At 38.5% G+C, this 25,850-nt stretch overlaps 1 long non-coding RNA gene across 2 annotated transcripts; it reads left to right on the forward strand.

Annotated features, from left to right (window-relative positions):
* The first annotated feature begins 230 nt into the window (after positions 1-230).
* On the forward strand, positions 231-10,769 carry LOC136878436 (uncharacterized). Of its 2 annotated transcripts, none has more exons than XR_011018629.1 (2): positions 231-333; positions 9,462-10,769. It is a non-coding gene; the product is annotated as an uncharacterized lncRNA (long non-coding RNA). The 2 variants fall into 2 exon arrangements; XR_010860829.2 differs by lacking the exon at positions 231-333 and adding an exon at positions 482-1,195.
* The last annotated feature ends 15,081 nt before the right edge of the window (positions 10,770-25,850 follow it).

Raw genomic sequence — 25,850 nt, forward strand, 5'->3', positions numbered from 1 at the left:
TCGAAATTTGCATCTTTCACCAACAAACAACCCACAAAAGCAACCGAACTAATAGAATAGAATGCATTACTACAACAGAATATCATTCCAGCAAGGGCAGAATAAAAAAGAGTATAACTCTTTCTGAATTTTAATTCGGATAAAAAAGTCAATCGTTGGCAATTTTCATATAATGCAAAGCCGAAACGAGCAATACGACACAAGATATTTTCATCCATGTTGGCAAACATGTTGGAATATATAGAGCTCGTAAGGCTTGACAACTACAACTTACGATCAGCTGTGCTTGTGTTTACTGTCTGCCTGTCTGTGTAATATTATCCCGTACACTGTGTAAGCACCCATATTATCATTATTACTGGAAAATGTCAGTTAATTTCTGAGTCTAGGGTTTACACAAGTAGAAAAAAGTAGTTTTGCCCGTGTTAGAGGTATGTTTCATTTTATACAATTGTTGGAATAAATTGAATATAGCAAAATAGCTTGACCACCAGTCACTAAATTTCTAGTTTTATCATTTATCGCGGGGCTAATTGCTAAATAACAGTCTCATGTTTGTCTACCGAAAAAAAAAAAAAAAAAAAAAAAACAACCATAATGCAGAATATTGCTCATTAACAGAGACGGGTGTTCTTTCAAATTCCGACTTTCTTCTTCGTGGATCCTGTTGGAATTGTGATAATTATAAAATTTCATCCTGCAGTGGTACCGTACGGTAAATACTTTTGAGAAACAGCGCAAAATGTTATTTGAATTTTATTTGAATTTCCTTCCATCAGGTTTCAAATACTGTATATTATTCTCCCATTCGTTTTTAAAATAAATCTTTTCATGGTTACTCTTTGAACAATTTGTTTTCCTAAAATTGATAGAATAAATAACTTAGAAAGGCTTACAAGTTGACAGTATAGGACGATTACTGAAGAATTTCGAAGTGTTTTTGATGGAGGGAGGTTGGTAAAGAGAATGAGTGGAGGTTGGGTACTGAAGTGGTACCATGTATTAATGAGAAGGACAACAAGGCCTTGAGCACAAGTTGCCCTTGGAAATATTTGTCTGTGGAGAGCAAGGGAGGGGAGGAGAGGGGAGAGGATGAGGGAGTGAGATTCTATATGGGAATAGAGAAGATTGTAAGAAGAAAGTTAGAATTGTAAATAGTTACTGGTGCAGGGAAAGAGAAAATGAGAAAGCGTAGGTAAGTGTATACCGGTATAATGTGTTTAGTCATAAAGACCTAATCCTTCAATATATGATATGATGATAATTGTTTATGAAAATAACTGAATAGGCCTATAATATATTGTACATGGTAATGCCACAGGGAATTTGCTCTAATTGCAAATAAATAGATTTGGTTAGTAAGAGAGCACTCGGACAAATCATTTACCAAATTTCAAGTAGTTTGCCTTACAGTTGGCTAAACAGTAGTGAAACTCTGTAGGCTGGAATGGAGAATAGGCCTAATTGCCAGTAGCACTTACATATTTTGAGAGATGAAATACTTTAGTAGTTTGCAACAGGTCAAACTATTTGTAAGCTGTTTGTAGGAACCCTAATTTTATTTTATCACAGAAGTTCTATTAAATGAACGTCTTGGAAGGAGATATGTTTTTAATCCGCTGAACATTAATTAGGGGCAGAACATTCTCTATCATGAGATTGCTGATTGATGATGCAAAATTTAACTTAATATCAAGAACATTTCCAGTGTTCCATTCTAAAAATTCAGGCCTGCTTGATTATCATTTGCCTTGCACTGACTTAACCAAATCTGTCACAGTCTGTAATCTCTTTAACGAGTGAGTTGGCTTTGCGGTTAACGGTGTGCTTCTATGAGCTCGCATTCGGGAGATATTGGGTTCGAACCCCACTGTCGGTAGCTCTGAAGTTGGTTTTCCGTAATTTCCCATGTTCACACCATGCAAATGTTGGGGCTATACCTTAATTAAAGCCACCGCCGCACCCTTCCCGCTCCTAGCCCTTTCCTCTCCCATTGTCGCCTTAAGACCTATCTGTATAATACAGGGTGATTAATTTAAAAGTTCAGAGTGGAGTGCCAAGGATTAGGCGCACTGGGAAGCGGAGACAGCGAGTGCAGTGCCCGCTATGACAAGCAAGCATAGTCGGCTCAAAGAAGCGGCATGATTACGCCTATAAAAACTAAACAAAACTGAACTCACTGGCTACGTAGATGTTCTGGACAAATAAGTAAATGAATAAACAAATAAATCAACTAGGAAATTAAACTGAACTCGCCAGTAATAAATAAATAAACAAATAAATAAATAAATAAATAAATCAACTAGGAAATTAAACTGAACTCACCAGTATTTACAGATGATGCTCAAAGTGATCTCCTTCAGCTGCAATGCAAGCTTCACATCGTGTAATGAGATTTCGAAACACACTTCGTAGTTTGCACCAATAGAATGCACATCGTTTCTAATTTCAATTTTTAATTCTTCTGCAGTTTGAGGATTATTCCTGTAAACTTTTCCTTTAAAATTTCCCGATAGATAAAAATCACATGTGCTTAAATAAGGTGAACGAGGGGGCCATAAGCCTTTACTGATGATCTGATCATCATCGAACACTTCCTATCCTGTCACCTATTCAATACATACAAATTTTTACATTTAGGAATTTATTATTAATTCCACTTGAGACATGTTTCGCCCTTCATTGAGGGCATCATCAGTCAAATCACCTCCTCAAGGCAAAAATCAGGTACCTGATTAGTATTTAACATGCACACATTAATATACATTACAATGGGAAAATTAAGTACGAGAAACACTTGTACAATGGTGGTAGTTGACAATATAAGAATATAATAATAATTGATGCACTCATAGGAAATTATAATGTTTTTACAAATTATTTACACTATAACAGTCAGGGGAGAAAGGGTATAGTGCTCGGCGTCAATGTTTGTAACAAAAATTACTGTCAATGGTTGGTAACTATACAGTAAATTTACATTACCGGTATCCAAATGAACAGTTGAGAATTTACAGTTTATATACATATTTACAAGAGAGCCGCTTGGTGAGCAAGGATATAACAATGTCTAGCACCAAGTGCATCCCGTTGTTTTAATCGTTGGAAGACGATTGCAGCATTGACATATCAGAAATAAGCAGAGTGGTTTAATCTTATTTTATAATCACAGGGGGCAGGGAAATTGGCCAAATGAGGTTCTATAGGCATCAAACTGAAAGTTGTCTGGTTGAAGTCCCGGGTTCGGTAAGGTGAACTTGGTCAGCGTGAACGGAGACTCATTGGGTGTCACTGAGTAAACGGTGCATTTGAATGGCAACAATGATGGCAGTTATTTGTAGGTAATTGTATTATTGGGAATATGTTGCGGGTTGAATCTTTCGCTTTTACTTTAGTTAACTCCTTGTAACTCATTCTGTCTGCGAAGAGGAGCCGTAATGGCACGCCATGTTCGTGCCGGTGTGCGCTGGATTCTAGCGTGTTGTTGGAAATTGTGTTGTATGAAGTGGACACCGGCATGAACATGGTGTGCCATTACGGCTCGTCTTCGCAGACAGAATGAGAAGATGCCTCATCCCAGCTACAACGCTCTGACTCTGTAGTTATACATTCTAATCTCTCCACTGCAGTTCATAGCATAAGTAACTCCATTCTATTTCACCAAACCAGCAACAAAAACAGTAACTTCGTCCCGAGGTCCTTCATACTTTCATTTACATAATTTAAGTCTCACTGGCATTTTTGGAACCAGTTAGAATCGTTGCAAGTATCTTTGTTAGGGAACTGGAGAGATTGAAATCTTCGTTGAAAATCTTTCTATATAACCATACTTTGGCTACATTGTCTTCAGAGATGTTATTTTCCTTGCATTCTCTGATGTATGCTCTGTACATCATTGAAATATTGAGATGAAACCCAAGATACTTCCTTTCTGTTCTTTGTCTTGAATAATGGCTCTCATATTGTGGGTATTTCAAATATGAGATTTTACAGGCATAGATTTCCCTCTTCAATCACATGTAACTACCCCGTTTATATTTTTGTACATAGAAACCCTGACAAACTTGTCAGTGACACACAGCGTATCCAAAAACGTAAGTTTACGCACAAGAATTGTTTCATGTTTTATTTTGCCATAAGTTAGTATTACTTCATTCTATTCATCGAAGAAAGCATACTCAGTAAGAAAATGTAGGCTGCCGGGCTGAGTGGCTCAGACTGTTGAGGCGCTGGCCTTCTGACCTCAACTTGGCAGGTTCGATCCTGACTCAGTCCGGTGGTATTTGAAGGTGCTCAAATATGTCAGCCGCGTGTCAGTAGATTTACTGGCATGTAAAAGAACTCCTGTAGGACTAAATTCCTGCGCCTCGGCGTCTCCGAAAACCGTTAAAAGTAGTTAGTGGGATGTAAAGCAAATATCATTAAATTATTAAAATGTAGGCTAATACAGAACTCTTCAGTAAGAAACATAAATATATTTACCTCCTACTTCACATGCTTGCTTCAGAGCAAGTTGCAATATCTTCTTCCCTCTTGAAAAACAATTCATTTTGTGTATGTTTAAACACCGAAGTCTCACAAAATTTTTAATTTCTTGTGGCGTACAATATTATATTTTACTGTTGTTGTTTTCATGCAAATTTGCATGCAATAATGTAGGTCTTTTATATTCCCATAACACAGGGAACAATAATAACGTTCATAATAATAAGCAGGCTTCATTATCGTACTCCAATAATGTAGGTATAAGGTGAATGTCTATTGGCTCTTTCTTCCTGTGGAGAAATTACTTAGAAGAAAAAAGGTAGATGTCCCACATGCAACCTTGCAGCACTAAAAAGTTTTCTGCAAAAGGTGGATGTCCCTTGTCCACCTTTATGCCACACTAAATCCACAGGGAATGGCGACAGGACAGCCGCCTTTATTCCATAGATGCGGTCGATTATGCCAACACAAAAATGGCCGTAACTCAGAAACACAAAAAATGGACATACGCCCTTTTTTCTCTCAGGTACAGAATTAAATTAAATCATTAAACCAAAAAATAAAAGGGTGATAACCCCAGGACAGAGCTGGAGTTCCTCGTGAAATGGGAACACACCAGATAACGCATCCAGTCACGCTACAACACATTCCCAGCAGGAAGCGTGCGTATATGAGAAAACAGGACAGCAAATTTAAATTAGCCAATTAGAGTGCTGGATTGGGTGATTTCTATTAAGCAGTCCTATTAAAATCATATTTCCACTGGGATCTTTGTACTTGTCAAGTTTCTCAACACATTATGATGTTATGGTATAATAGTAATAATGGCGTATGGCCTCCGGAGAGGCCTGGTGCAGGTCTTTTTCTCGTAGACGGCCTATTAGGCGACCTGCATGTCTGTGAAGATGAGGGCCCTACCTAGGATGATTTCTAATGCTGAATACGTCACACACACACCCCCAGCCCCCGAGCCATTGGAATTAACCATTTAAGGTTAAAATCCCCCGACCTGGCCGGGAATTGAACCCGGAACCCTCTGGACCAAAGGCCAGCACATTAACCATTTAGCCATGGAGCCGGACAATGATGTTATGGTGCAACCAGTTGTATGAAAATAAGTGATCTTGAAAATAATGCACTCATCAGAATCATTGGATCCACAGCCCTTTGTGGGCCTTGGCCTTGGCCTTCCTCAGAAGTTTCCGCCAGTCTTTCCTAAAGAACTGAGGCCAGCTAATTTTCCTTTGGATTTTGAAACTAACTCCATAATATTACTCCATCTAATGATGGAGATGTGTATGTATTGAATAGGAGGACACATTAAATTTTCCTTCGTAAAGTGAAAACTGTCAATTCTAATATCTTGTAATATGAGTAGGTGTTTATGAATCTGGATATCTCCACAGTCATATCTTGGATCTTCCGCATAACCCCATTTCACAAGATTACTACGGCACTTGGACACACCTGTTCTCATTCGGTTTAATGACCTCCAGGTGATATAGGGCAAATGGCTTCCACTACTCAGTTCTTCTTTAGGAGTAAACCCCTCTGGCAGTACTTGTTTCTAGAGTGATACACGTCAAATTTCGGTTTGGTATAGAGGGGTACTGTTCTCTTCATAAATCTCTTCCTGGATCTTAGGCAAGATATGGTCACCTTGTGGTTATACATTGGATATCTGGGATCTGACTCCCAATCTTGTGTCTCTCTTTCTCAGCTGCCACCTCGCGTTAAATAGGTGGAGGTGCAATACCAGCGAGAGGGTAGATCTTCTGCACTGGAGTAAGTTTTAAACACCCAGTGACAATACGGGTCGACTTGTTGAGAGCTGTATCCACGAGCTTGGTATGGGCAGATGCTCCCCACACTGATGATTCGTACCCTCCTGCAGCAAAGCACAGTCCCAAAGCAGTTGAACACAGAACATGAGGGTTTGCTCCCCGTGTTGAACCAGTCAACTTCCATAGTATACTATTCCTTGACCTGATCTTGCATTTCATCTTTCTGCAATATTTCTTGAAGCTCAGGGAGTGATCAAGCTTGATTCGCAAATACCGAGGCATATCACAATTCTCAAGTGTCACTCCTTTCCAGACAACATTCAGCTTTCGTCGGGCCTCTCTGTTGCGAAGATGAAATGCGTAGACTTGTGTCTTTCCTGGATAAAATTTCAGGTAATTCTGTGTGTAATAATTATCTAATCTCTCTAGAGCACTGGTCAGTATTCTTTCCACTTCTTAAAAGCTCCTACCCTGTGCAGCAATAGCAATGTCATCAGCATAGATGAAGCGCCTTGCTTCTAGCTATTCTGACTGTTCATTTGTATAGATGTTAAATAGTAACGGTGACACATTTTTTGAAACAAATTTGTTTTACGGGTTGGGTTGTCAGCCGTATGTCAACCCCCAGCAGTCCTGGAGAACCAATGTTTTCTGTTAGGGTTGTCTCCCTTAACTGATGGATCTCCATTTTAAAGCATTGGGAACTAGCTTTTCCGCCATTGCATGACTTAGCCGCATAAACGTTGCCCAGGGACCATGGCGTGGACGTGCATGCATTGGACTTGGTAAGGATGAACGGCATTTCCTGTGTTTTATTAGTACACTTCTGTCAGCAAGAAGTGCACCCACAGGACCACATACTACCCCTTTGACCTCCCTGTAATGCACTCAACAAGGCACAGTAACTTTGTGTTCAGTACTTTTGTGTAGTAGGCTGAGTTTGCGTCTAGTGACCATCAAATTATTTTTCATCTTCATATACAGTACAGTATTATTTAAGGTTATTACATTACCACTTATAAATTACGATTGGTATTTTCTCATAGGCCATAGACTGACTATTTGGATTCATCTCCATCCTTGGTGCTGAAAGATGTTTCATCAGTGCTAATTGGAATTTTTTTTTGGTGCTGAGTGATCATAATACCATACAACAATTGTATTTACTTTAGATTTTTAAGTGCAATGAATAGAATACAGGGTGGTTAGAAATAACATGAACTGGATATGTGAGCATTAGAAAGTTGGTCGTACTGATAAATAATTTGAAAAAAAAAATTCGATATCTCATGCCATTGACATTATAGAAATGGGCTTTGTGAGGTGGTATTGCTGAATCTGCATGTGGCTTAAGACCGGCTTGAGAGCACCAATCGAAGAAAACAAAAATTCTCCCAGGGATGGATTTCAGCACGGACCTCTGAGCTAACAGGATCACGCTGTATCAAATGTACTATGGTGACACTGGCTGAAACCCACGATGTGTTTGTGTTTGAGACTGATTTCTCTGCATGGTTCTCAAACCGGTTTTAAGCCACATGAACATTTAGCAACATCGCCTCGCAAAGCCATTTGAATTTGTTGTCTGATTGGCTAAATTCTGAAGCTTTGTGTGGCTATTTCTAGCCGAGTGCAGCCCTTGTAAGGCAGACCCTCTGATGAGGGATGTTGAGGACAGCACAAACACCCAGCCCTCAAGCCATTGGAATTAACCAATGAAGGTTAAAATCCCCGACCCAACCGGGAATCGAACCCAGGACCCTCTGAACCGAAGGCCAGTACACTGACCATTCAGCCAACGAGTCGGAGAATTCAGAAGCTGATGAAATGACAATGGCACAGCATATCATATTCATTTTATCAAATTAGTTATCATTATGATTAACCCTCTAACGTTCATATACCCGGTTCACATTGTTTCCATGCACCCTGTATGTCTATATTAGGGATACCACACAAGTATGAAGGATGAGTTTTCCACTTAATCAATACTTTATTTTACAAAATGCTTAGGATTATTTACATTAAAACAGTACTGGTTTTGACCTGTAAATAGGTCATCGACAACTGTTGGTGAACCTGCTTAATAGCAATTGTACATAATAAAACATTACTAAAAACTAATTAAACAAGAATGCCTTATACTAATATAATACTAATGTTAAGATATATACATATGGTTCAATTATAGGGCTTTGACTTGGAGTCCCATTCAAATATCTATGCTGTAGCCAACATTACGTCAAACAAGATATATACATATGGTACAATGAAGGGCTTTGGCATGCTGGAGTCCCATGAATGCCACATATTCCAAAAATTGTACAGCTGAGGTTAAAAATAGGGTATAGCTCATAGAGAATAAAGAGTCACTAGTTCAAATATCTACGCAGCATTATGTCCAACTGTTGTATAGATAGAATCAAGATGCATAATTGGGCCGCAATTTTGCGGGGAACGTTGCGTTCAGTAGCTTGTTTAACAGGTACTATGTTCATTCTTAGTCTATGTTGTTGCTGATACATGCTAGTTTTCAGGATCCTTGTTGAGGCATATCATGCTTTGTATGACATATTGAAATTAAAGAAAATAGGTTGATAGGGCTCCCCTCTTCATATTTGTATTTATGCTCAGGTAAATTCAAAAATCTGAGAAAGAAAAAGGAAGTAGGAATTAGAATAACTGATAGAGAGTGCCTGCTAAATGGTTTGTGTGCTATAGAGTGTGTGTTACGTGTGGGCTGGGTATGTCCTTGAGTATAGTCGGGAGTGTGCTGCACACTGTTGCGTGTACATCGTGTGGCTGTCGTTGTGTTCAGATTAAGAGGTGGTGGGGAGGGGGAAGCAGCCTCTGGAGGGGGTGGGGTGGGGTGGGGTGGAGTGGAGTGGGGTGTGTCTTTTGGGTTGTGTGTGGGTTTGTGTCTGTTGATCCTTTTTAAATATGTGACTTTTAGAATGAGAATGGCTGTGTTGAAGAGAATGTTTGTTTTGTCTGTGATTTCATTTAAGTCGAGGTTGGGATTAGCGTATTGGTCCATATTGATACAAAAATCTTCCATTATATTGAGCAATGGGCCTGTGGGGTTCATATTTAAAATTTCCATGTCATTCTCGATATTAGTGAATTTATGCTTGTAGATTAGGGATATCGGACTGTCTAATAACTTCCTTTTTTTTTTTTTCTTTCTTCCAGGATGAGGGATATAAACACTCCATCTTCCATTTCTTCAGAAGGAACTGCTAGGCCTAATGATCCTCAGCAGTCTACGCCATCCTTTGAACGATTAAGTTTTACAAAGCAAGTTCCATGTGATGTATACCAGCAGTTAAGGAAGCACCTATGGGATGGAGTTACTCCAATTTTTGTTTCAAGTGGGCAAGACAATTGAACTTGTGACCACATATGAGAAAAATACTTCAGTGGTATCTCTGTATTTTTTTTCTTCTTCAGTGAGTGTGTATATGTTACATTAAAAGTCATAAAACCAAAGTCCAGTGAAGTTACCCTTCCTAATGGTTTTTGACATTCACTGTCCCTCTGTGAACATTTAATATCTTTTCAAATACTGAAATATTCAACATTCACTAGTGAAGGTGTACTATTACTAGTAGTAACAGTCAGGAAAGGTTGCTTGCTGATTTACTTTTTTAAAATATTATTAATGGACTTCAATATTATAGAGTGGTAAGGTTTTAAAAACATTGCATCACCTGAAGTTATGTTAAAATAAATTGGTAGTTTTAGATAAAGAAGCTGATTGTTACCAGTTAACTTGATAAGTGCGCTTAAATGCTATTAGATGTATTTATTAAGATATGAGGAATGAATTAAGGTGTGAACGTGTTACTCTTCTGGATGATTTCATTATCTTTTGGAACATCACTTTCTTTAATTACATTCTGAGATTTGCTCTGAACTGGGACTCAATTTTTCATACAACCTTGACATCCATTTAATATATGTATGTGGGCATCGTAAGAGATAGTGCAGTACATCATTAATGGAAGCAGTACAGCAGTGATTAATTCAGTGACTCCACTTCTTTCTAGAAAATCGTGTGGCGTTTTGGACATTGTACTAAAATCTGAAGATAACCTTCTCCAAAGCCAGGGGATCACTTGTCAGTTCCAGGGTTGTTATTTAATCGAACATTGTACACATGATCATCATATTTTGTGTTTGTAGAAAAACAATTTATCAGTGGGTCCACAATTAAACCTCAATTTGTAATCTGTCACCTTGTAAATCAAGTAATGCAAACGAAACAGTATTCAATCTTTACTGATGCGAGTTCGTGAGGGCTAGCCTTCACTAGAGAATGTTGAGTGTATTTTAAATTTTCTATTCCCTACTCCTTTCAATGAATGTCAGCCATTACCAGGGATAGTTGACAGTTATTAAACTTTAATTTTCACTGTAATAGATATACATATATGATATATATATATTAATTGCATGTATGAATATTTTTGAAATATATTTTAATGTTTTCAAATTTTACATCGGGATTTTTCTTTTTTCATCCACCAGGTTCTGTCATATATTTCTTTAGTTTATTTCTAATACTGTACTTTCAAAAATATTTTTTTAAAATGAGATTTACCATGTAATATTTCATTTATTCTGTTTATATTATTTATTTACGGACCTTAAAACTTGTCAGTGAATGTATGAAATTGTAATTATCTAGTTGACGTAGTCTGTATAAAATTAATACAAATTCTCAAACCTGATGGTGTGGTGGCGGTGGTAGAACAATGATTCCAGTCATGAATCACTGGAACTCCTGATATGGGATATGTGATTCATCCAGGTTATAGCCACAACTCAAGCCAACTAGAATCGCGTAATACAGGCTGACCTGACGATCCAACCTCCTCTCCCACAGTTGCTACATATAACACGAAGGTAACTTTGTCCAATGCAGTTATGTTTTTGAAGATATCTTGTGCAGTTACAGAAGATAGGATTAAGTAGGAGTTCCAGTGGACAACTGTTTTACAGCCTAAAAGTTTTATTCTTTCTTTCATTTACCCCCATGCATTTTTATTATTTGGAAGCAATAATTTGTTAATCTGCACTTCTGTCTGATAAATGAAACTAGCAATTATAGGACAATCAGCTGATATCATGTCTCTCAGAATAGAACATTTGTTCCATTTTATGAAATTGAGAAATCATGGTTATTAGCTCCATGCTTTTGCTGGCCCCGTGGTGTCGGGGTAGCATGCCTGCCTCGTACCTGGAGGCCCCGGGTTCGATTCCTGGCCAGGTCAGGGATTTTTACCTGGATCTGAGGGCTGGTTCGAGGTCCACTCAGACTACGTGATTAGAATTGAGGAGCTATCTGACGGTGAGGTAGCGACCTCGGTCTAGAAAGCCAAGAATAATGGCAGAGAGGATTTGTCGTGCTGACCACACAACACCTCGTAATCTGCATGCCTGAGCAGCGGTCGCATGGTAGGCCAAGGCCCTTCAGGGCTGTAGGTCTATGAAATTAGTTTAGCTCCATGCTTTTACCATATATATTTATGGAATATTTATGTTACTTTTTTTTAGCTTCCTTGACAGAATATGACACTTTAGGTTCCACCTGTTCATTACCTCTCATACTATCTGTATTAAATTATCATAATATAAGTAGTCCGACTCGTTGGCTGAACAGTCAGCGTACTGGCCTTCGGTTCAGAGGGTCCTGGCTTCGATTCCTGGCCGAGTCGGGGATTTTAACCTTAATTGGTTAATTCCAATGGCACGGGGGCTGGGTGTATGTGTTGTCTTCTTCATCATTTCATCATCATGATACGCAGGTCGCCTACGGGAGTCAAATAGAAAGACCTGCACCTGGCGAGCTGAACCCGTCCTGGGATATCCCGGCGCTAAAAGCCATACGACATTTCATTTCGTAATACAAGTAGTAGTAGCTGCTGAGGGGGACTGACTGAGGGGCACTACTTTTTCACAAATTTACATTCTTACTAAACACAGACAAGTAAACAAATGCATACTCTGTTTTTCTTAACCTGATCATTATGTATGTTTTTTCCCCTAGGGGCTTCACGTTGCACCGACACAGATAGGTCTTATGGCGACGATGGGATAGGAAAGGCCTAGGAGTTGGAAGTAAGCGGCCGTGGCCTTAATTAAGGTACAGCCCCAGCATTTGCCTGGTGTGAAAATAGGAAACCACGGAAAACCATCTTCAGGGCTGCTGATAGTGGGATTCGAACCTACTATCTCCCGGATGCAAGCTCACAGCCGCGCACCTCTACACGCACGGCCAACTCGCCCGGTTTATGTATGTTTATCAACTGGCAATAATCCAGTTGAGTCACCATACTCCTATATTCCTTATATTCCTTGCATGAATTAATATGTCGGGAGGAACTTTCATGTTTTTACATTTTTGTTCTTTCAAGTGTTTGAAATCTGTTACTCCAGCCTTTATCTAAGTCCCCGAATAACATGCCCATAAAACAAAACAAAAAATTATTTGACTCGCAGCCATACAAGCATTTTTGTTCCGTATATACCCCTTACTGGGATTTGTTCTTGTTCTAATTTTAAATGAGGTGCTGTATCTGCACACTGCATAGGACAGATTTAATTTTAACTACACCACACGATATTGAGTAATGTCATTAGCTAGCATAACACTCTTCTCAAATGAAAAATTTACAAAACTTGCATTTGAAACAGATGACTTGGCGCGATAAGCCTTAGTGTATTTCAGTAAACAGGGGCTGGCCTCGCCAATGCCCAAATCTCCTGTTCTGTGCATGTTAAGAAATACTGTAGTAAGTTCTACGCAGGCGCGCAAACCTAACTTACCCAAGAAATAGTCTGCAGAGGAGTGCAGAGGTTCAGCTTGACCTGGTAGCAAGCTAGAGGAAGCAAACTACACATCAGATGAAAACATTGCCTCACTAGTTCCATGCTGCAGCTAATACTAAAACTGAATGCATCATCATTTAAAGTGTCAATACTTTTAAAACCATACTGTTACGGGGATACTCGTGGAGCAGAAAGAGGTTAAAGAAGGTGCCGGGGTGAATGGGTCTTATCTACAATATCAAAATTAATTTTGAACTGAAGGTTATATTTCTTTTAGAACTTCAAACTTAACAATTTTTCATAACAATGAAATGTCAGGTACAATGACAATTTTGAACCAAGACTAGGAAAATCCAAGATTAGTGATTTTTACAGATTCTTGTCTTCAAGCCCCTAGTTTTACAATTCCAGAAATACCGGATCCAGTTTACAAATCTTTAATTAAAAATAAGGAATCCTTTAATCAAGGGAAGAAATCCCCTAATCCAAGAGCACTTGCTTCCAAAATACAATATCTAGCCTTCCAGATGCACTCGTTACTCTTACAAAACTGAGAAAAAGAGCTAACAGGTTCTCAGTTTCTTACTACCCACTGAAGGCAACATTACATCAAAATTTACAATCTCTGGCCTCTCAAGGCACGAATTACGAATGGAAATTGCTTAATACAGGGGTATCTAGTACCCAACCTACAGGGCCTTTGTGAAAAAAGAACAGGTTAAATAAACGGCCGGAACACCAACTGAATGGAGGCGAAAACTGCGCTCCGAGATAATGACAAAAAATTAAAATCCTACAGGGCTCTCGGCCGATGAAACAAAGGCTATTTCCAAACTACTGAGGTGGCTCGCATGGAAATATCTTTAACATATTACCGAAAGGTTGCAAAACGTAGTCGCCTCAAAGCAAGATGAAGGAGAGCTCGAGACGATAACTCACTCTCTATCCCTGATTTACAGTTAAAGATTATATGAAATTTATGAAGTTTTTACATTAGCCGAAATAAAAGTTACATTTTAGAAAGGTATTGTTACATAATTAAAGATTCGGACCTTCCCCTCGAATAAAACTGCGGAGGTAGCAAGGAAGAATGATTTTATGTGGCCATTACCTTATAGATGTTCTGCTGACTGAAGAAAGAGGCGGCCCCGCCTCCTGCCTTAACACACACACTTAGAAAGACGGTGATCAATTGACAAGGAAACATGAAAAGCTGCACTTTATATACCCTCAGGGAAGGTTCGAGATCATTCAAGACTAATCAGGACACACCCTCTTAATTTTCATTGGCAGATTCAAAGTGAACAAGAAATGCAGGATTGGTTGAAAATTAATTACCAAAATTTATGATTGGACCAATTCAAAACTGGCGGAAAGAAAAGGAACTGTTGCCAATCCAAAAATAAATGAACATAGATTCAGTTATGGACAACCTAGAAATACAAAACTTCTTTAAATTATTTCTTTCACCTTGCACCAGAGTGCATGATCAGAGTTTTTTTTGGTCGAGTCATCTGTGGAAAAATGTCTGAACTTCTTGATATATAGCAGAACAAAACAAGGAGAAATACAATCAGTTTAGGAAACTACACAGTAACAAAATTACTTAATATTTCAGTGGTGACATCTTCTGATTAAAGTTCCAAGTTAGTGTAGTATCAATTTCACCTTTTGATCAATAGAGGAGATTCTTAAGGCGCTGATTTTGAATGAACGGAGAAGAGGTGTACCTCCCGGCGTGATAAGCCTTAGTGTATTTCAGTAAGCAGGGGCTGGCCTCGCCAATGTCCCAATCTCCTGTTCTGTGCGTGTTAAATACTGTAGTAAGTTCTACGCAGGCGCGCAAACCTAACTTACCCAAGAAATAGTCTGCAGAGGAGTCCAGAGGCTCAGCTTGACCTGGTAGCAAGCTAGAGGAAGCAAACTACACATCAGATGAAAACATTGCCTCACTAGTTCCATGCTGCAGCTAATACTAAAACTGAATGCATCATCATTTAAAGTGTCAATACTTTTAAAACCATACAATAATAGTTACTTAGCTGGAGGAGCATGTGCCCCTCTGCCTTTTAGAGCCAGTCGCTACTACATAAAAGATAAGGAATGTTTCAGCCCAATTGGGCCATCTTCAGTTAAGAGTTACAGGACGTTAAGTAAAAATGTAAACTGTTGTCCTCATCCCGAGATGATGCAACTATTTTCAATTACACCCCCAATGGAGGTGAGCTGCATGTACCATTTTAATCACATACCAGCCCTCCAGCCAGTCTTAAATTTTTGGCAGTACCGGGTATCGAACCCGGGCCACTGAAGACAGCAGCTAATAGTGCTAACCATTATGCTGCGAAGGCAGACAGGACATTACATTAGAGAAAGTCACACACACACACACACACACACACACTATTACACTTGCACACAATAACAAGGGCTGAAAGACAGAAAGTTGACGTGCGATAAACAGATATAACTTGAAAACCACATTCTCTCACCCGTGGCTAAATAATCCAGTATCGAGCTCGAATTATTATTTTTTTATTATTATCATTTTACGATTATTATTATTATTATTATTATTATTATTATTATTATTATTATTATTATTATTATACGATTGTGTTGTTGAGGTTATGTCATGAAACGTGTTGTACATAAATATTTATATGAGTTCAGTTAATGTAAATACCTGTAAATTAATATTATAATTTATTCTTACCTGTATGTATAATTTGTAATCCATAATGTGAAACACACTGTAACTTCCAGAATGATAATAGCTAGACGAGAACGATTGAGAATATTCTGTACACTATGTCTATGTATTGGGCACTCTAGAGTTTTCGAGAAGTTATTTCTTAAATACAAAGTATGTTACAAGTGTTTATTTATATATCCACCTATTCAATACAAAGATATCTTTTTAGAAATTAAATATTATTATAAAATGTTAAGGGACATGTTTCGCCCATATTAAGGGCATCATCAGCCTCAAATTCAAACCTGTATATTGAAAAATCAGGATCCTGATTGCTCTTACAAGCCATAAAAAGAGGATATCATTATAGGTGTCAGTCTAAACATACAAAATATTAGAATGTCCTTGGCTAAAATTGCAGTATCAAGCTGCATGTCATAAGTTCACATGAATATACTTTCCGGAGCGTTGAAAAACTTGTTGGGGTAGGGCAGTAAACAGCTCAGTCTTTATAATGAAACAGAAATGTGCCTCCTTGAAGATGATAAGAAAAAGCAAAGCTGATACACTGTTACAGATGTCAATATCGTATGTTGTGATAAGACAACAGATCTCTTAAATGGCTGTTCAGCTGCCTATAGTCTATTTAACTGGCTGAAGGAGTGAAAGTCGAATGTGTTATGATAAGATAACAGTCTTCCTTACGTAATTGTGGGAGCAAGGAAAAAGCATTCGGTTGTCTATAGATGTATTTATCTTATTTGAAGGACGAAAGTCGAAGGTTTATCAACGTTGATAGAGCTCTTTGGTGTGATGCTTGTAAGAGCAATCAGGATCCTGATTTTTCACCATACAGGTTTGAATTTGAGGCTGATGATGCCCTTAATATGGGCGAAACATGTCCCTTAACATTTTATAATAATATTTAATTTCTAAAAAGATCTCTTTGTATTGAATAGGTGGATATATAAATAACCACTTGTAACATACTTTGTATTTACGTACATTTCAATACGGACCTAACATGAGAATTATAACATGTAAGGTATTTCTTGTAACGTATCTCTCTGGAAGCCTGGCCAGGACATATACAAGGAGACGATCTTGACGGTGACAGGGAGTTATTGGTTAGAAAGTTATTGTTTATTAGGAGTTCCACTGGTGAACACGTGTTGTGGTTAGGCTGACATGGCGAGGTAGGCAGTCGATAGGCAACCGTTTCAACTGTGTTTCAAGGATGTAATCTCCATGTGCAGTGATTGGCTGTTGTCAAAAGGGCGGCTTTATTGATGTTCTCGGAGTGTTTTGTTTGTGATATTGTGATTAAGGTTATGTGTGTGTTAACTTGTAAATAGGTACGAATAAATAATTCTGTACCAACTGACAGTATCTCGTGTGCATCTTTGTGGATATGTTAATATTGAAATAATTCTCTCAGAAGACCTATTCAATTTATCTATCAACAATATAAACTTCATAGGCTTCCCTAATTACAACATTCTCAAGAACCAAATCTACAACAAAAATTAATATTCACAAAGTGAAATCTTCCAGCACCTATTAAACTTTTTTTTAATCATCATCGAAACATAACAAGCGTGCGTCGTTTTCCACTTGTGCATCAGGTCAACAAAGATCATTTCAAAGTTTTCAATGAACTCCCATCATATGCATACGTTGTCTGGCTCCATGGCTAAATGGTTAGCGTGCTGGCCTTTGGTCACAGGGGTCCCGGGTTCGATTCCCTAGCATGGGGGCTGGGTATGTGTGTCATCTTCATCATCATCATCATCATTATTTCATCCCCACCATGACGCGCAGGTCACTTACGGGTGTCAAATCAAAAGACCTGCTCCTGCCCAGCCGAACATGTCCTCGGACACTCCCGGCACTAAAAGCCATACACCATTTCATTTCATTTGTATACATTCATTTGTATTAACATATATTACTCACAATATTTTATAATGTGCCATATTCAATTACAAAATATGTAAATATCTTCGTAAATTGTAACTTTTAGCTGAAGATCAGCCAAAACATGTCCTAACCTGATATGATGACTATTTAATATGAATAGTATGAGAAGTATTGAACAGGTGAAACCTAAAGTGTTATATTCTGTCAAGGAATAAAATTGATTTATGGTTAAGTCAATATGGAACCCTAAAATGAAGTTCATAAGTTGCAACCTTGACAAATGTATAAAACCTGTTGCCAAATATTGTTTGACTCTCAACACCTAAAACGGTAACATTCCTTGAAGGTTTATTGGTAGTGATGGCCAGTCTGAGACAGGGTCTTGAGGGGTCTCGGGATTTATCAAGACTAGCGCAGGGAGTGTTTCTTTTAAATCTAAGAATTTCATCTTTTGTCCATATTGAACTGAGAACGTAAGAGAGGTAACTTAAATGGTCCACCTTTTCAATACAAATAAATTTTATTGTTACGGGGATACCCGTGGAATGCAGAGGTGAAAGAAGATGCCGGGGTGAATGGGTCTAACTACAAGGCCGAGATATGAATTAAAATTGCATTAAAGGTTATATTTTTGAAAATAGCAAAACTTAACAATATTCACATAGAATTTCAAAGTTCAACAAATAACCGACAATCAGGTACAAGACCAGAAAAAGCCAAGATTTAGAGGCAATATAACAATCTGGGATTCAAACCCCAAGTTTTACAATTCCTGAGCTCTCAGCTCACAAACACACATTTAACACAGGGCAGAAATCCCCAAATAATATGGAGCACTTGCTCCCACCAAGCATTGTCAAGCCTCCTAGAGGCACATTTCCAATACCTAAAAGAGCAGAACCGCTCTCAGTTTTCCAAGCCTATGAAAGGCAATACCAGGCTCAACCCTAAATTGCCATCAAGGCACAACTTACACAACATGAAATGGAGGTATCTTGTACGCAGCCTACTGGGCCTTAGTAGAAAAATAATAGGTTAAGTTAATGGCCCAAAATGAAAAAAGAATGGAGACGTGAATTTGCACTCCTACACGAAACTTCTTAAAACCTAAGAGGCACTCGGCCGATGAAACAGGGGCTATTCCCAAACTAGGGAGGTGACTCATATACAGAATAAATTTAACACATTAAGGAAGGGTAGAAAATCGGTTACGAAAAGGTAGTCATCTCAAATCAAATTGAAGGGGAGCTCAAGAGGGTAAAGCACTCCCTATCCCAGAATTACAGTTAAAGATAGATGAAATTTTACCAAAGCGACGGAGAATTACATGTTTGAAGATAGGTTACATAGTAAAGGTTTCGGACCTTCCCCACGGGTTAAACTGCTGAGCTAGCAAGGAATAAAGATGTTAAGCGGCCATTACCTTACTGAAGAACTGCTGCCTGAAGAAAGAGGTGCTTCCTGCCTCCTGCTACATGTCCATACACTAAGTTAAATGTTGATGATGTGGCCGAGAAACAAGAAAATCAGCAGTTTTTATAACCTCGGGGAAGATTCGAGACCTTTCATGAATAATTAAGACACGCCCACAGGTGTTCATTGGCTAAAGTACACAGTCACACACAAAATCGAAGAAGAAAGACACAATTGGTCAAAAATTAATTACAGAAATAATTGATTGGCTAACTTCAAAACTGGCGGAAAGAAAAGATTAATATTGCCAACCCACAAATGAAAGAACGAAATTTAGTAATAAGGAAACTTATGAATACAAAATATCTTCAAAAATGTTCCTTCACTTCGCGCCAGGGTGCATGATCATAGTTTTTTTTGGTAGAGACATCTATAAGAGAATGTCCACACTTCTTGATCATATGGAAAACAAAACAAGTTGAAATCCACACAGTATTGACAACTTCGTAATCACAAAATTTACGGTAGTGACATCTTCTGAGAAACTTATGAGTTGATCCAGTTTTTAAAGTTCAGAATTTTTCCTGTAGAGGAGGACTTTAAGGCGGAAAATTCAAATGTGCGGCGTAGAGGTGTACCAGCCGGTACAGTTATAATGTTTAAGTTACAACACATTTACTCGGAACTAGTTTCAATGCTATTTAGCGTCATCTTCAGCCGAAATGTGAGAAATAGGCATAAGCGTATACATGCAACATGTACATTACACAAAATGTTACAACATTATGATTCAGTAAGAGTAAAAGAGACATAAAATAGTGAATTACAAGTTCAGAAATTGTCAGTCATCAAAATAGTTCATGAAGGGTGAATCAAAACTGTACGAACATGAATTAGGACTCAAAAACACAATCCCCAAAAAAACATACAACACAACAAAACCATGCGGAAGTTCAAGATGAACTTGGCAGTTAAAGATTCAAATTTTTGCAGACACTCTTCCATTAAATGTCGCCTGCCACTAGTGTAGTACAAACATAAGTTAGGATTCAACAAACACAATCGTCTCAAAAATGCACATAACATTTTTAAAAACTTAGGATTGAGATGAACTTGGCAGTTAAGGATTCAAATTTGTAGTCACTTTTCACTAAGTGTCAATTCAGAACAGGCTGTGAAAATTGAACTTTGTGTAAGCTCGAGATGAACTTGGCACTTAAAGATTTGTGTTCACTTATTCGTTAAATGTCACTGGTGCGAGTGTAGTACAAACACGAGTTAAGAAACAATCCAACAATCCTCTCAAAATTGCATATGACATTTTAAAACTTAGGTTCGAGATGATCTTGGCAGTTAAAGATTCAAATTTGTAGATACTGTTCATTAAATGTCACTTCAAAACAGACTATGAAGGGTGAAATAAAATTATAACAAACACAAGTTAGGACTCAATAAACATTATCTTTTAAATACTTACAACACATTCATTAAATGTCACATAGGACGAGTGTAGTACAAACATGAGTTAGGGTTCAACATACACAAACTTTTAAAAATGCATATAACATTTCAAAACCTAAGTACAAGATGAACTTGGCATTTAAAGATTCATATTTGTAGTAATTATTTCATTAAATGTCACTTGTTGAGGGTGTAGTAAACATTTCCTTTTGACAAAATTGAGAAATTTTGAGAGATCTCGAGAGGTTTGTCCCCGCATTGTGTGATGGGCAGCGTGTCGTAGGCCTACAGGTAGATGGAGCTGAATGTTGTTCATGCTGAGTATGCAAATAGCCAACTACGGGCCTTCTCCTTTCCATAAATATGTGTCAACAAGCGACTAGGGCGTTCATTTATTTCATTTCTAACGAGGTCTATTTTGACGCAGTATAACATAATTATAAAGGATACGCATTCTGGCATTGTATGCAGCGGTAAGTACAGGAATGAGTAGGCTATGTACAGAAACTGACGGCTACTCTAGGTACACCTACCTGGGTACTCGAGGCATGCATTGTTTGAACTCAAGATGGGGCAAGATCCGCCTTGCTGTATATGCAACTACTATTATGCGTCAGTGGAACGTGTAATCTAAAACGCCTGAATTTGCTCCAATTCTTTCAACAGGTAGGTGTACTAATTATAATCATTAAAAAATATCAAAGCCATCTTAGTAACAGTGCTGATGGTAGTACTTATGATTATAATTAATTGCATGCAGTCGTATCAGCACATTAATTTTAATTCAAAACTGGTTTTCAGACTCTAAGGTCCATCATTAGCGTTGAAATGATTTAAAATATTGAATTCCTCACGAGTGTTGTCAAAATGAATTAAAATATGTTAAAAGAAGTTAAAATGGAGCCCTGTTGAGCTCAACTGTAAAATTTTTAAAAAAATATATAAACCAAGTGTAAAAGTATGCAAACAATACATATTAACTTACAGTGATGTTGTAATAGGTACGACATACCATAGGAAGGGCTGGCTTATCCTCATACTCAAGCTGTTGCTCAAGTACTAAACAAACGTTCAGCTTTAAATAATAATATAACAATAACATAGGTGTACTTCGTTATCAGACTGCACATTCAATATCATATGACCACTGCTTGTGTTTACTGATATATTGATGAAAAGAGAAATATTTCCCTACAATGTTATATGAGGGGGTACCCCCAAATAAATGAAATTATTTTTTAAAAGCTATATATTTTCAAATTTTTTTACAAAACAAACTTATCTTCTTCAAAATACTCGCCATTACAATTATTACATTTGTCCCACTGGTGCTTCCACTGTTCGAAACATTTTTTGTAGTCATCTTAAAAAATGGCTGACAGTTCCTCCCTTGTTTTTTTCTTGACCTCTTCAATGTTGTCAAATCAGTATCCTTTCATGCCCCTTTTCATGCGTGGAAATAAGAAAAAGTTGCACAGAGCCAGGTCAGACATGGGGCAGCGGAACCATGCAATTTTTAGCCAAAAACTGTCTAACAGAGATGGCTGTGTATGCAGGTGCGTTGTCGTGGTGGATGATCCGGCACTCAAAAACACATAATATTGCTGAAGGTGAATCATCGCAGAAAACACTTCCGGCCCGGCCAGCATCGCAAGAAGCTACCCATTGACAACAATTGCAAGGTATCCAGGTAGGTGTGCATCCTATTTACAGTTATTCACAAATTATGCAGGGTAATTCAGCTGAGATGTTCACCTAAATTTGTTCTATTTCTATACTAAAACATTAATCATAAATGTTATTTCAATTAAATAAATTCCTACCTCACTAACTTAAAGCTTTATTTTGCATTCTAGATACAACACATGCATTATTTAAGGCACTTTTATTTATATGTGCTGGTTCATTAATATGAAGGATTCTCAAGACATTTGATTTATAGGAAATATTTGTAGTAAAATACCACTAATAGCCATGTATTTTAATATTTCTAACCTCGTCAAACCATTCATTCCAGCCTTCAATTAAAAGACTAATGATTATGCTGCCTTTGCACGGTCAGATTACAGCGGCCCTTTAAATCTCATCAGGGGGCAGGCCCGATGTTAAATTCACCTCATAAGGAAATAACTCGTGAACCGCTTAAGATACTGACATTCTGTTTTCCATTATGTTTTTACTTTCGTTAATGGTATTAAGGGGCTCATAGTTGAGCATGCAGTACTTTTCTAGGCTGTTGACAAAATTTATCGGCATACATGTTTCCATTATGAGAATGCTGATGGCGCTCATAGTTACTGGGACATTGCACAGATTGCTGCACTGGAGAATCGGTCTCGAGAGCATTGTCCATCACTACCCTGTTGAAAGAACTGGAGCAAACTCAGGCATTTTAGAGTCTACGTTCCACTCATGCATAATGGTGGTTGCATGTATAGCAAAGCGCATCTTGCCCCGTCTCACGTTTGAACAATGCATGCCTCTGGTATCCAGATAGGTGCACCTCGTTTCTACATTTATTCACAAACTATGCAGGATTATTCGGCTAAGATGTCCACCTCAAATAAGTCGTGAACAGTATAAGATACTGACATACTGTTTTCACTTTCGTTAATGGTATTAAGGAGTTCATAGTTGAACATGCAGTACTTTTCCAGGCTTTTGACAAAATTTATCTGCACACGTTTCCATATGAGAATGTTATTTCACACAATAACTGCTGATATACTATCAAGCTTACACTCGTAGTTGCTGGAACGTCATACAGATCACAGCTCAGGAGAATCGGTCCCAAGTTTCTCACAAGAGTCTCGAGATCTATGTTGTAAGTCTCAAGCGACTGCATTGCCCATCACTATTTATTGGGCTTCTGGGTTACACAAGTCGATAATCAGTGTGGGTGGCATTGGAACAGCGTGTTTGCAGTCACCAGGTTATGGTCCGTGGCAAACTGCAGCAGGCGATCTCCCCTTTCATTTCTCTCACCGAGTCCAAATTGACCTACAACGTCTCGAAGATGAGGGTCATTCTTGGTGCAGCCTACTTTCACGTAGAAGTCCCCTAGGATGTAGACTGTTTCCTTCATTGGTATTTTCTCAATCTCCTCTCCAATCCTGCCTGTTCTACCTCATCACCTGAAGCATCTGAAGTAAGCATGTAGATCTGCAGCACATAAAAGTTTTCAGATTTGACTTCCACTGTCAGCGTTATTATTCTGTTGTTGATGTACTTCATTAGTCTGTTGTTCACCAAGACCGCCACTCCATTCCTGCTTGTGCTCTGTCCTCCTGAGATGTATACCATGTAGTTCTTTGTGGTAAAATGTCCCTGGTTCTTTACATGTCTCAGCTATGCCACTTATGTTGATGGTCTCGCTCCAAGATGTAGAGCTTATAGTTATGAATTTTTGAAGTGGGAATTCATCTCTATTTATATCATGATCTTACATGATCAAATTAAACTTCCCTGGAACCACCTAGTATCAAGTGAACAAGTGTCACCCATATAGACAGCAAAAAGCAGCACAAATTCACTTATCCTGGATGTACACAGACTGGACTATATAGCGAATTGCCGGAATTTTAAGAATTTTATATTACAGCAATCAATTGTAACATAATTTAAACTTATCTCATGTATCATTACAGAAATGTATTTTAGAATGTGTTAGATGTTTTAGGGATATGTATATAATTGTTTAATTTGTACTTAAGGCTGATGATGGCACATAGATGCTGAAACTAGTACCATTTGACATGTGATTCAATCACAATAAAATGTCATTGTATTGAATAGGTGGACCTTGAAAGAATTTTTAATTTACTGTAATGTAGAGCTTAGTGTAGTAGGTATCTCACATTTCAAGTCCCTATCGTGATCTTTTCTTTTTAGGCTTGAAATTTCTCTCTCTTTCCAGTCGCATATTTTGCATGTAGTGCCTGGTCACTTTTCCAAGTCATCTTTGATGCAAATGGAAAGAAGAAAACAAATCCCGAAAGCATAGCCGAAGTGTGAAGGGGTTACTGCAAGAAATTTTATAAGGATGTTACAGCACGAGCCACAAGAAACCAAATACCCGTGCAGAAGAGAGAGAGGCAGCAATCATGAGATCAGAGGTGGAAAATGCAATAAGATATCTTCGGTGGATCAAGTCTCCTAGAGTGGATGGCATCACGACAGAAATTCTCAAAGCAATGGGAGAAACAGGAGTAGACATGCTGTTGGACCTGTACAGGGAGGTCTAGGAGACGGACAGGAAAGTGGCTGGACGAATGGTGCCATTCGATCTTCATCCCTATCTACAATCTACAAGAAGAGAGCACCCACCAATTGCAGCAACTACCACACTGTGGCCTTGATACTGAACGCCAGCAAGGTCCTCCTCCACATCATCATTGAGCAGCTCAAGAATTTTCTGCTACCTCAGATCACAGAGGAACAGTGAGGCTTTTTCCCAAAGAAGGGCACAAACTAATATATCTTGAATATCATAAAAAGCCAGGGAATTCAACATCGCAGTGTTTCTGTGCTTCATCGACTTCAAGAAACCTTTGACAAAGTGAGATGGGGTGCACTCTGGGATATACTGCGGGACGTGGGAACTCCAGAACACCTCATAAATCTAGTTAAGGTACTTTTTTTTTTTTGCTAGGGGCTTTACGTCGCACCGACACAGATAGGTCTTATGGCGACGATGGGATGGGAAAGGCCTAGGAGTTGGAAGGAAGCGGCCGTGGCCTTAATTAAGGTACAGCCCCAGCATTTGCCTGGTGTGAAAATGGGAAACCACGGAAAACCATTTTCAGGGCTGCCGATAGTGGGATTCGAACCTACTATCTCCCGGATGCAAGCTCACGGCCGCGCGCCTCTACGCGCACGGCCAACTCGCCCGGTAGTTAAGGTACTTTATGGTAACAACAGGTCTCATGTTCGCGTCAACAAAGCTCTTGCAGGACCAAGGCTGGCATCAGACAATGCTCTGGTTTTCCCCATCGCAACATACACAGCTGAATCCTGGACAATTCGTAAAGCTGACAGGAAGAAGATTGAAGCGCTGGAAATGTGCATCCTGTCACCTCTGCTCTATAACATCTACTCAAAGCACATTATGAGGAAGATGCTTGAAGACTGGGAAAGAGGCATTCGAGTAGGAGGAAAGACGATCAGCAACTTGAGGTACAGTATGCAGACGATACCCTCATCATAGCATGCTAGCACCAGAGAGAGAGAGATTATCATGGACCGACTCACAAGAGCCA

Source organism: Anabrus simplex, chromosome 1 (genome assembly GCF_040414725.1).
Source record: "Anabrus simplex isolate iqAnaSimp1 chromosome 1, ASM4041472v1, whole genome shotgun sequence".
Lineage (NCBI taxonomy): Eukaryota > Metazoa > Arthropoda > Insecta > Orthoptera > Tettigoniidae > Anabrus > Anabrus simplex.